General features: G+C 34.7%; 1 protein-coding gene across 4 annotated transcripts in view; it reads left to right on the top strand.

Annotated features, from left to right (window-relative positions):
• Positions 1 to 11,351, top strand: part of LOC135221914 (calnexin-like) — a 119,080-nt gene that overhangs the window by 50,800 nt on the left and 56,929 nt on the right. The gene's annotated exons all lie outside the window — the stretch shown is intronic.

The following is an 11,351-nucleotide window of genomic DNA, read 5'->3' as shown; positions in this document are numbered from 1 at the left end:
GTTTTTTTCCTATTTATCGTGGTTTATATGCAAATATTTCGAAAATGAGAAAAGCTACAACCTTCAAATATTTATTGTTGTATTCTGCATGAAATTGCGCACATTTTCATATATGAATTCAAAACGCCTAATATGAAAATGAGCAAATATTAGGAGAGTGCGACGTACGCATTTCGGAGATTTGCGGCCGCGAATTGGCGCCCGGAGGGAAGTAACATTTTTTTTTCAAAAATTCACCATAAATCTAAATATCGTTTAGAGACTTCGAATTTAAAGTGAAGATAAATGACTGAATATTACCAGACTGTCAAAGTTTTAGCTTACAATTACGTTTTTTGACCATTTCGGGGATCACAGTCAAAATTCCAATGTAATATCTTGTAATGGAATTGCAAAGGCCTTATGGCCCATTCTGAAGAGTTAAAATTATTATTGAACCATCATGATCCAGATGTAGTTTGCCTTCAAGGTTTGCCTTCAAGAAACTAAGTTAGGCAACTCACTATACAATCTAGGACTAGAATATAAAATGTATATGATGAGCCCCAGAGATTGTTATCAAGCTCATAGGGTGGTTGCAGTTATTGAAAAATATACAACATAAAAACAAGTGTTCCTTTGAACCCAAACCTACAAGTAGTCACCATTCAAGCATGCTTTGAAAGAGAGATTACCATTTGCTCTATTTACCTCCCACCCTGGTCAAAGATTACTTTGAATGACATGCAGGCACTAGCTAATCAACTGTCCCCTCCTCTTTTACTAGTGGGTGATTTAAATGCCCATAATAGTCTTTGCGGAGGTGATACCTTGGATGCCATAGGTAGAACCATCAATGATTTTATCCTTAGTAATGATCTTTCTCTTTACAATGATGGTTCAGTGACATTTCATAACATCTACACCAATGTTTTTCGGCCATAGATTTGAGCATTAGTTCACCTGCAGTCCACTTGGACCTAACTGGTCTGTAGACGAATATTTGCACGGAAGTGATTACTTCCCTATACATTTAAAGTTTGCTAGAAATATAACTTCTTAATCTCCTATAAAGTGGAAGGAGAATGGAACAGATTGGGTGAAGTATGAAGGAAGCTTTCAGTTATATCAGGAAGTAGTAGTCTTTTGAGTCACACTTGGATGCCTATGATTACTGGACCTCAACCACATTGGATAATACTGGGAAATATATCCCAAAGACAAAGGGTAAACCAAGCAGGCCTGTAGTTCCCTGGTAGGACCAAACCTGTGTCCCTATGGAACAACTAAAACATACCAACGGGCCTTAGCCAAACAACAGAAATATATTAGAAAAACCAAAAAGGAATCTTGGCTCCAGTATATTAGTGGTATTAATTCCAAAACGCCACAAAGATTAGTATGGAAAAACATTAAAAAGCTAAGTGGGAAATTTGTTCCATCATCTGTCTGTTCCTACTCTAAAAATCAATAATATCCTTATTTCAAAACCAGTTGATTTGGCAGAGAAATTTGGAGATTATTTTGCCAACTTATCGAGTTCCAAAAACTACACACCACAGTTCAATAAAGTTCTAAATGCTAAGGTGTCCATTAGATTTAACTTGCAAAAACAATGAAGTAGGTATATAACACTAAATTTTCACTAAGGGAACTAAGAGGAGCTCTCTCATCTAGTCAGTCAACAGCCCCTGGTCCCTGGTGCAGATAACATTACATACAACATGATTAAACATGTTCAGGAACATGCCAAAAAATATATCCTGAAAATAATAAGGTCTGGGAAACAGGCATCATTCCCCCATCTTGGAAGATAGCCATAGTAGTTCCTATCATAAAGCCAAACAAAGATCCATATTAGCCCACTAGTTACAGGCCAATTTCACTAACAAGCTGTGTGTAAATTGTGAGAAAATGGTGAATTCTAGTCTAATGTGGCATTTAGAGAAAAACAGATTATCTTCTGGTCAGTTCGGCTTTAAGGAGAATTGTTCCGCATTGGACCCTTTACTGAAATTACCAAATCAGATTTAGCAGGGGTTTCCCAATCAGTGCCAGACAGTAGGAGCATTTCTTGATATGGAAAAGGCCTATGATACGATATGATGATTTGGCATTAGTAAATGGGTCTGTGGAATGGAAATCAGAGGCAATATGTTAAACTTTATCAACTAATTTTTAAGTGACATATATCAGAGTAGGATTTGGGAATGAATTTTCTTATTATGAGATGGAAGGAGGTGTCCCACAAGGCAGCGTATTTAGTGTTACCTGCTTTGCCATTGCTATTGATAATATTGTGAAATCTGTTTCTGCTCGAGTTAGGGCTTCACTGTTTGTGGATGACTTCTCCATCTACTTCACCATGACAACATCATCAGTAAATAGGCTGATGAGCATGTTTTTTGGTTTTATTCATCTAAAACTGTAGCCATTTGGTTCACCAGATGTACCTGCAATGAAACTATTCTCAATTTGAAATTGAAGGATTGTTTTATTCCTTACAAGAATGAAGTCAGGTTTTTGGGTAAGATATTTAATAGCAGGTTAAAAAATCTCTTGATGTTCTAAAGATGGTATTGGGATTTGACTGGGGAGCTGATAAAAAATGTTGACTTAAGTTGTACGACTCCTTATGTACGTAAATCAAAACTCTACTATGGCTGTCAGGTATATTCATCTGCCAGCAAGTCCAAGTTAAAAGAATTGGACATAGTTCATAATATGGGGTTAAGAATTTGTTCAGGTGCTTTCAGGACATCTGTCGAGAGTACCTACTTTGACTCTCATGAACTTCTTCTAGATCTGTGAAGAGAAGAGCTTGGGTTGCGGTACACCATGCGACTTAAAAGCTTTCTAGGGAAACCCAGGTGAAAAATTTCAGAGGAATGTGACGAGAAAGTTTGGTGAAAGATCTTCCAAACCTTTCAAATAAAACAGTTGGAGTGTTTGAATGATGCAGTAATTCAGCACCAGAAAGTTGAAGAAGTAAAACAATCTTCTGTACTCCATAGCTTATTCCTAAGATTTCTGTATGCTCTAAGAAAATAAACAAAAAGCAACAGTGAGGGGCAAGTAAGGATTTACACTGCTGGATCAAAATCCGATGGAATTGGGTTTGTAGTTGTGCATGAAATGAAATTTACGAGGCAAAATTACTGGAGTTGGCTTTCATATTCACTGCAGAGTTGTAAGCTATAGTAAAGGCTTTAGAAAATATTTATATCTCAAATAAGAAAGATTTTGCAATATACAGTAGTACCTCGTACTTTGAACTTAAACCATTCCAGAAGGCTGTTCGAAGTACAATTTGTTCGAAATATGAAACAAATATCCCCATGAGAAATGAAGGGAATCGGGAGAATTCGTTCCGGCCAACCCAAAAAGTCCCTCTTTTCACATTTTTTTCTATAAGTAACCCTTTTACGCCGATTTGACGTATTAACGTAGAGATAAATTGTCTCCCGGGTGCCGATTGGACGTATTAAACGTCTATATAAACAAACTTTTTTAAAAATTCGTGGAAAAATACTTATAGGCCTACCAGCCGAAAACTTTTGAATCACGCGCCTTGGGGGATGCGTGAGCTCACGGATCAAGGCATTGTTTTGTTTACAATCGTTACGCAGGCGCGCAAGCGCGAATTTCTTTCTTATCGCACTAAAAAGTATAAGTGACACATCTAGAAATTATTTAGTCACTTTGACATAATTTTTGCACCATTTTAAATTAGCTGTTACATGGCATATTATATATGAAAATGTGCGCAATTTCATGTAGAATACAACAGAAAAATGCTCATGATTGTAGCTTTTATCAGTTTTGAAATATTTTTATAAATAACGATAAGTGCCAAAATTTCAACCTTCGGTCAACTTTGACTACCGAAATGGTCGAAAAACGCAATTGTAAGCTAAAACTCTTATATTCTAGTAATATTCAATCATTTACTTTCATTTTGCAACAAATTGGACGTCTCTAGCACAATTTTTTGATTTATGGTGAATTTATGAAAAAAAATTTTCCTTACGTCCACTCGGTAACTCTTCCGATAAATTTTTTCATGCGATTGTCATAATGTTTGCACCATTTTAAATTTGCCGTTACATAAAGTTTTATATATGGAAATGTGCGCAATTTCATGCACAATACAACTAAAAACAACCCATGGTTTTAGCTTTTATCAGTTTTGAAATATTTTCATATAAATAACGATAAGTGCCAAAATTTCAACCGTCGGTCAACTATGACTACTGAAATGGTCGAAAAACGCAATTGTAAGCTAAAACTCTTATATGTATTCTAGTAATATTCAATCATTTACCTTCATTTTGTAACAAATTGGAAGTCTCTAGCACAATATTTCGATTTATGGTGAATTTATGAGAAAAAAAAAATGTCCTGACATCCGCGCGGTAACTCTTCCGAAAAAAATCAGAAATTTTTTTGTGCGATTGTCGTAAGGTTTACACCATTTTAAATTAGCCGTTACATAAATTTTTTATATGGAAATGTGCGCAATTTTATGTAGAATACAACAATAAATGATTGAAGGTTGTAGCTTTTCTCATTTTCGGTATATTTGCATATAAATCACGATAAATAGAAAAAACCACGTTCAGTCAACTTTGACTCTACCGAAATAGTCGATAAATGCAATTGTAAGCTAAAAATCTTAGTCTAGTAATATCCAGTCATTTATCTTCATTTTGAAACAAATTTGTAGTCTCTAGCACAATATTTAGATTTATGGTGAATTTAAAAAAAAACTCCTTCCCTCTGCGCGCGGATTCTCCGCCGCAAATCTCCGAAATGCGTACGTCGCATTATCGTTATATTTGCTCCGTTTCATATTAGGCGTTTCATAGAGTTTTATATATGAAAATGTGTGCAATTTCATGTAGAATACAAAAAAAATAATTGAAGGTTGTAGCTTTTCTCATTTTCGAAATATTTGCATAAATAAAAAAAATATAAACAAAAATTTGGCATTCGGTCAACTTTAACTCGTCCGAAATGGTTGAAAACTGCAATTGTAAGCTAAAAATCTTACAGTATAGTAATATTCAATCATTTATCTTCATTTTGAAACAAATTGGAAGTCTCTAGAACAATATTTGGATTTACGGTGAATTTTTGAAAAAAAACATTTTTTTATGTCCGCGCGTTACGAATTCATGCATCATTTTGTGTTAATATTTTCTCTGTGTTGCTTTGATCATTTTACAATGTGTTATATACCAAAATGATTGCAATTTAGTGTACAATACAACGAAAAAAAATTATATATGAAATTTTGTTTTCGTGCTATCATATATCGCATTATTTAGATATGATAATGATATTTTTTTTCATTTCCGATGGTTGCATGCTAAACTTCAGGCAATGAAAAAAAAAGAAACAAAAAATGAACTCTTAATCCTGAAAACTAAGCGCGCTATGATTTTTTGAAAAAAATATTTTTTCCGCTTCGGCGCTCACTCAGAGACCTCTTCGGCATACGGGAGACGATTTTTATTATACCCCTTCGGTGTAAGAGGGTTAATGTGTTCAAAAGTTAAATTAAGAGTGTAAAGTAACAAAACAGTGAGTTATATGAAGTAAAATTTTATAAATTTTATTTTTTCTGTGCACAATTTACAAACTGTTTGGTAAAAATGGCGCTGACTGGCTGGGGGATGGAGGGAGGAGAGACAGGAACTCTTTGAGCAAACTAAATTGGTTCCAGTATGCAAAGGTTGATGATAAAATTAATTTTATTCACATATGAGAGAGAGAGAGAGAGAGAGAGAGATGAGAGAGACGAGAGAGAGGAGAATGAGAGGGGGGAGGGGGGGGGGAACGTGGAGAGAGACCGAGAGAGAGAGAGAGAGGAGAGAACAAGGAAGCCGTTTAAACAAACAATCAAAGTCTTGCAGAAGCTGAAAGCAGCACCAGTTTCTTTATTATAGAGCTAAGTTACTTTTATAGTAGTAAAAAATTGTAAATAGCAATTGCCACTAGATTGGTATTTTACCGTAACAAAAATAAAAGTTTTTTGGGCAAATCGAGTGTCGGTGAAAGAAATGGGTGAATAATGATCCCAGCTCAGCTGATAAGTCAGTGGGAAGCAGAGCTGTTCCCCTCTCTCTCTCTCCTCTCTCTTCTCTCTCATTCTCTCTCTCTCTCGTTCCTCTCTCTCTATCTCTCTCTTCTCCTCTCTTCTCCTCTCTCTTATAGATCAGATAGAAAAAATAGGAATCAAGGGGGAACCGCAATATATGGGAAAGACAAAAAACAAGGAAAAATATATGAGAAATATAGTAACTCAGAATGTGAACTAATAGCGGTAGAATTTGAATCTGAAAAATTGATGAACATAGTATATATAAGCCCCCTTAATATAAAAGAGTTTGACTTAATAATTGAAAAATTGGATGATATATGTAGAAATCACAAGGACTGGACTATTCTCCTATCTGGTGACTTCAACTTTCCTTTCGTAGAATGGAAAGAACGAATAGGAGATTGTGGTTGTACTTATACATATAAAAAGAGAGTAATAGTAGTGCAGAAGATAAGAGGCAATTTGAAAAGCTATTAGATATGCTACTAGAATACAACATTCAACAAATAAATCACCTGCCAACAAGAAAGGAAAATACTTTAGACCTAGTATTTGTGAACGAGATGAATTATGTTAAAGAAATAGTTTATAATGCGAGTATTTCAGACCATAATGTCATAGAATTAACAGTTCATTCCAAAGCAAGTGAAAATAGAGATAAGCAAGAAATGAAAAAGTGGGAAGGATACAACTTCTACAGTAAAAATATAAAATGGTCAGAAATTAATGAAGAATTAAACAAAGATTGGGATAACATTTTCGTAAGTGATGACATAAGGGTAAATACGGAGATATTATATAAAATATTGGAGAAAAGTGGAAAAAATGGAAAAAATATATACCGAAGAAGAAAAGTAAACATCATTCATGCATACCAAGAGACAGAAGGATCTTGTTCCAGAAAATCAGAAAGTGGAAAAAAGGTCTTGCAAAAGAAAAAAATGCATGGAAAGTTATAGAACTAAAAAGTAAGATAGAAAATGCAGAACAAAAGATTATACAATCAAAAGAAAATGAAAAACGGGACTTGGAAGAAAAAACCCTATTAAATATCAAGCAAAACCCCAAACTATTATACTCATATGCGAAGAAGATGAATAAAAGAAGAATAGAAATAGGCCCTCTGAGAATTGAAGGGAGATTAACGAATGAAAAAAAGGAAATTTGCAACATACTGGCAGAACGATATAAGAGAGAATTCACCCCTAGAATAGATAATGAAGATAATGATATAGAAGTAAGGGAAGAAAATAGTGAATATTTAGCTGACATAGAAATTAATGAAGCTGATATTGTGCAGGCAATTAATGAAATTAAAAATGGAGCTGCTGCAGGGCCGGATGGAGTCCCTGCTATTTTGTTAAAGAAAGTAGTTCATTCTATCGCAAAGCCACTTGCAATATTATTAAGACAAAGTGTAGATACAGGCAAGATTTATGATGAGCACAAATTAGCATATATCACCCCTACTTTCAAAAGTGGATCAAGACTAGAGGCAAGTAATTATAGGCCTGTGAGTCTAACATCACATATTATGAAAGTGTATGAAAGGGTAATGAAGAAAAATATTATGAAACATTTAATAAAAAATAATTTGTTTAATATAGGACAACACGGTTTCGTACCCGGAAAAAGTACACAAACCCAACTGTTAGTCCACCGTGAGAACATATTCAAAAATATGAAAAGCGGAAATGAAACAGATGTGGTTTATCTAGACTTTGCAAAAGCCTTTGACAAAGTAGACCATAATATATTAGCAAAGAAAATTAGAAAACACAATATCGTAGATAAAGTAGGAAGATGGTTAAAAGAATTTTTACACAACAGAAAACAGATAGTTATTGCAAACGATGAGAAATCGGATGAAACCAAGGTAATATCCGGTGTGCCACAAGTACGGTGCTAGCTGCAATATTGTTTGTTATTATGATTGAAGACATAGACAGTAATGTTAAGGATTCGGTAGTGAGTAGTTTCGCTGATGACACAAGAATAAGTAGAGAAATTACTTGTGATGAAGATAGGAACGCTCTACAAAGAGACCTTAACAAAGTATATGATTGGGCAGAGGTAAATAGGATGGTATTTAACTCTGATAAATTTGAATCAATAAATTATGGAGACAGAGAAGGAAAGCTATATGCATATAGGGGACCTAATAATGAGACAATCACAAATAAGGAAGCAGTTAAAGACCTTGGTGTGATGATGAATAGGAACATGTTATGCAATGATCAAATAGCAATTCTGTTGGCAAAATGTAAAACAAAAATGGGAATGTTGTTACGGCACTTCAAAACAAGAAAAGCTGAACACATGATTATGCTTTATAAAACATGTTCGTAGTCCACTTGAATATTGCAATATGATATGGTACCCACACTATCAAAAGGATATTGCACAAATAGAGAGTGTACAAAGGTCCTTTACAGCTAGAATAGAAGAAGTTAAGGACCTAGACTACTGGGAAAGACTACAATCCTTAAAATTATATAGTCTAGAAAGGAGAAGAGAACGCTACATGATAATTCAGGCATGGAAACAGATAGAAGGAATAACAGAAAATATCATGGAACTAAAAATATCAGAAAGAGCAAGCAGAGGTAGATTAATAGTGCCCAAAACTATTACAGGAAAAATAAGGAAAAGAACAAACAGGACATTAATCCACTACGCACCAGCATCGATAATGCAGCGTCTATTCAATGCGTTGCCAGCTCATCTGAGGAATATATCAGGAGTGAGCGTAGATGTGTTTAAGAATAAGCTCGACAAATATCTAAACTGCATCCCAGACCATCCAAGATTGGAAGATGCAAAATATAGCGGAAGATGTACTAGCAACTCTCTGGTAGACATTAGAGGCGCCTCACACTGAGGGACCTGGGGCAACCCGAACGAACTGTAAGGTCTGTAAGGTCTCTCTCTCTCTCTCTCTCTCTCTCTCTCTCTCTCTCTCTCTCTCTCTCTCTCGTCTAACTCAGTGCACTGAACAAACTCGAGCAAGCTTTATTTTTATTTTTTATACTGTATTGCATTCTATTGTTTTCATGTTTTATGATTGTAAAATTTATTGTGAAATAACATTTTATTTTTTATGTTAATGGGTACTGTTTTTATGTACATATTATAGTTAAGATTTTACTGTCTCTTCTCTCCTCAACAATACCACGACGCATGATTACTTAAAATCATATACGTATTCATTATTTCTCAAAAATATAAACTCTCCCTCCCTCTACCTCATAGCTGTATATCACCTCAATGACGAAGTATTTTTTTTAATAAGTTGTGCTGGATTTTATTGTGAAAGGCTTTATTCTTTCATTTACTATTTTGTTAATACGTATTGTTCAACTAGACCGTCTTACTCGGCGGACCGAACACTTGCGTGACGTCACCATGGTTACGTACGATTTTACACATCTTTTATGCTAAATATTATATTAAAAGCTAAGTTTTATTTTAAATGCTATATACTTATACAGTCGTACCTCGACATACGAAAGGCTCAACTTACGAAAAACTCGAGATTCGAAAGCAAATACGAAGATTTTTATGCCTCTACATACGAAAATAGTTCAATACGAAAGATTGTTGCAGTAAAGTCCCGAGATTCGCCCGGACCACCGAGAACAATTTTAAAACTCGCATGCCGCCAAATGAGTAAACTCGCCACTATCCTCCCGCTCTCCCATTGGTTCCTGATGCTGGTCACCTCATAAGATCCTGCTCTATTGGTCAGCATCTACCCCTTGTGCTCTATGTATTCTAAATAGAGGTAAAAGGATGCTGTAAGCTGAAAAACTTATTCATGCAATACATTTAATGAAAAAAAAAACATTAGGTAAAGATAGAATAAAGAATAGAAATGAATGGTTATTGTCCTGTTTGGTAGTTTCAGTAGTTGAAGAGAGAGAATGAAAATTTATGGCTTACTGTGTGCTAGGAAAAGTGATTGCTTGGCGATCGTTCAGTACTCGTAAGTGCTGAATGTAAACAGAAGTTTGGAAGTTTTTTATTTTTAGTTAATGGTTACTTAATAATTATTTGAAATGAGTACATGCAATACATTTAATGAAAAAAATTGTGAATTAGATATCATAAAATATAAAATAAATCAGACTGCTATCATCAAAGCGAACAAATACATATTTTCTAGAATTCTTCTTCTGTTTTAATATTACGTATATGTTTCATTATAGCTGTCAGTAACTCTGTATCTCCATTAGGTAAAGATAGAATAAATAATAGAAATGAATGGTTATACTGTTTGGTAGTTTCATTAGTTGAAGAGAGATACTAATGAAAATTTATGGCTTACTTTGTGCTAGGAAAAGTGATTGCTTGGCGATCGTAACCCTAGAACATGTTATGTAAGCCTGGAAATATAATTTACTGGGGTGTTTTTGTAGGACTTGGAACGGATTAGGCATTTTACATGTAAAATGCTTTTCAAGATACGAAAAACTCATGATACGAAGGCCGCCTCGGAACGGATTAATTTTGTATCTCGAGGTACCACTGTATTTATTTTTGTCGAATATGGTTACCATTAAACTATATATTGTAAATGAAAAAAAAAAACATTAATACAGTTTTAACTTGTAAGACCCAGTAGGCCATCGAATACAAGTATAAACTAGATTATCAGTCAGTTCAAAGTACAAGCATTTGTTTGACAAACGATACAAAATTTTCTCATTTCATTCAAAAAACGGAAAGTTCGACATTAACTTTCGACAAATAGGGTACCACTGTATAGTGACTCTAGTTAGATTCATTAATGCAAGCTATGTACAATTCATCCACTGGTACGAAAAGCCCAGGAGTGGCTCGTTTGGTTTTAATGGCGCAAGATATTGGAATGTTTCTGCTGGATTCCAGCTCATGTCGGAATTCGCTGGAATGAGGAGGCAGATAGATGTGCTAAGGAAGCAGCTATGAGGAGGTGGGGAGAGAGATGGTCCTCCCCTCTCTTAGCCAACAATAAGAAATATAAGAAGATAAGGAAAAGCATAGAGAAATGGCCCTCCTCTCAAAAAGAGAGGAGAACGGAAATTGTTTTGGGGCGACTTTGCATTGGTCCTATTCGTATAACCCATTAGGTTATTTTAGAAGGGCAGTGCACCATTGTGTGTTAGGTGTGATGTTACTTTATCGGTGGAGCAGATATTCCTGCATTAGTGAGATTTTTAAAATTTATTAAAAATTTTTTTTATGAAATTTAGCAGCATGGTAAATTTTAACTTAATTTTATTTT

This window comes from Macrobrachium nipponense, chromosome 3 (assembly GCF_015104395.2).
Source record: "Macrobrachium nipponense isolate FS-2020 chromosome 3, ASM1510439v2, whole genome shotgun sequence".
Classification (NCBI taxonomy): Eukaryota; Metazoa; Arthropoda; class Malacostraca; order Decapoda; family Palaemonidae; genus Macrobrachium; species Macrobrachium nipponense.
Note: the sequence above shows the minus strand (reverse complement) of the source record. Positions and strands in the feature narration are given on the sequence as shown.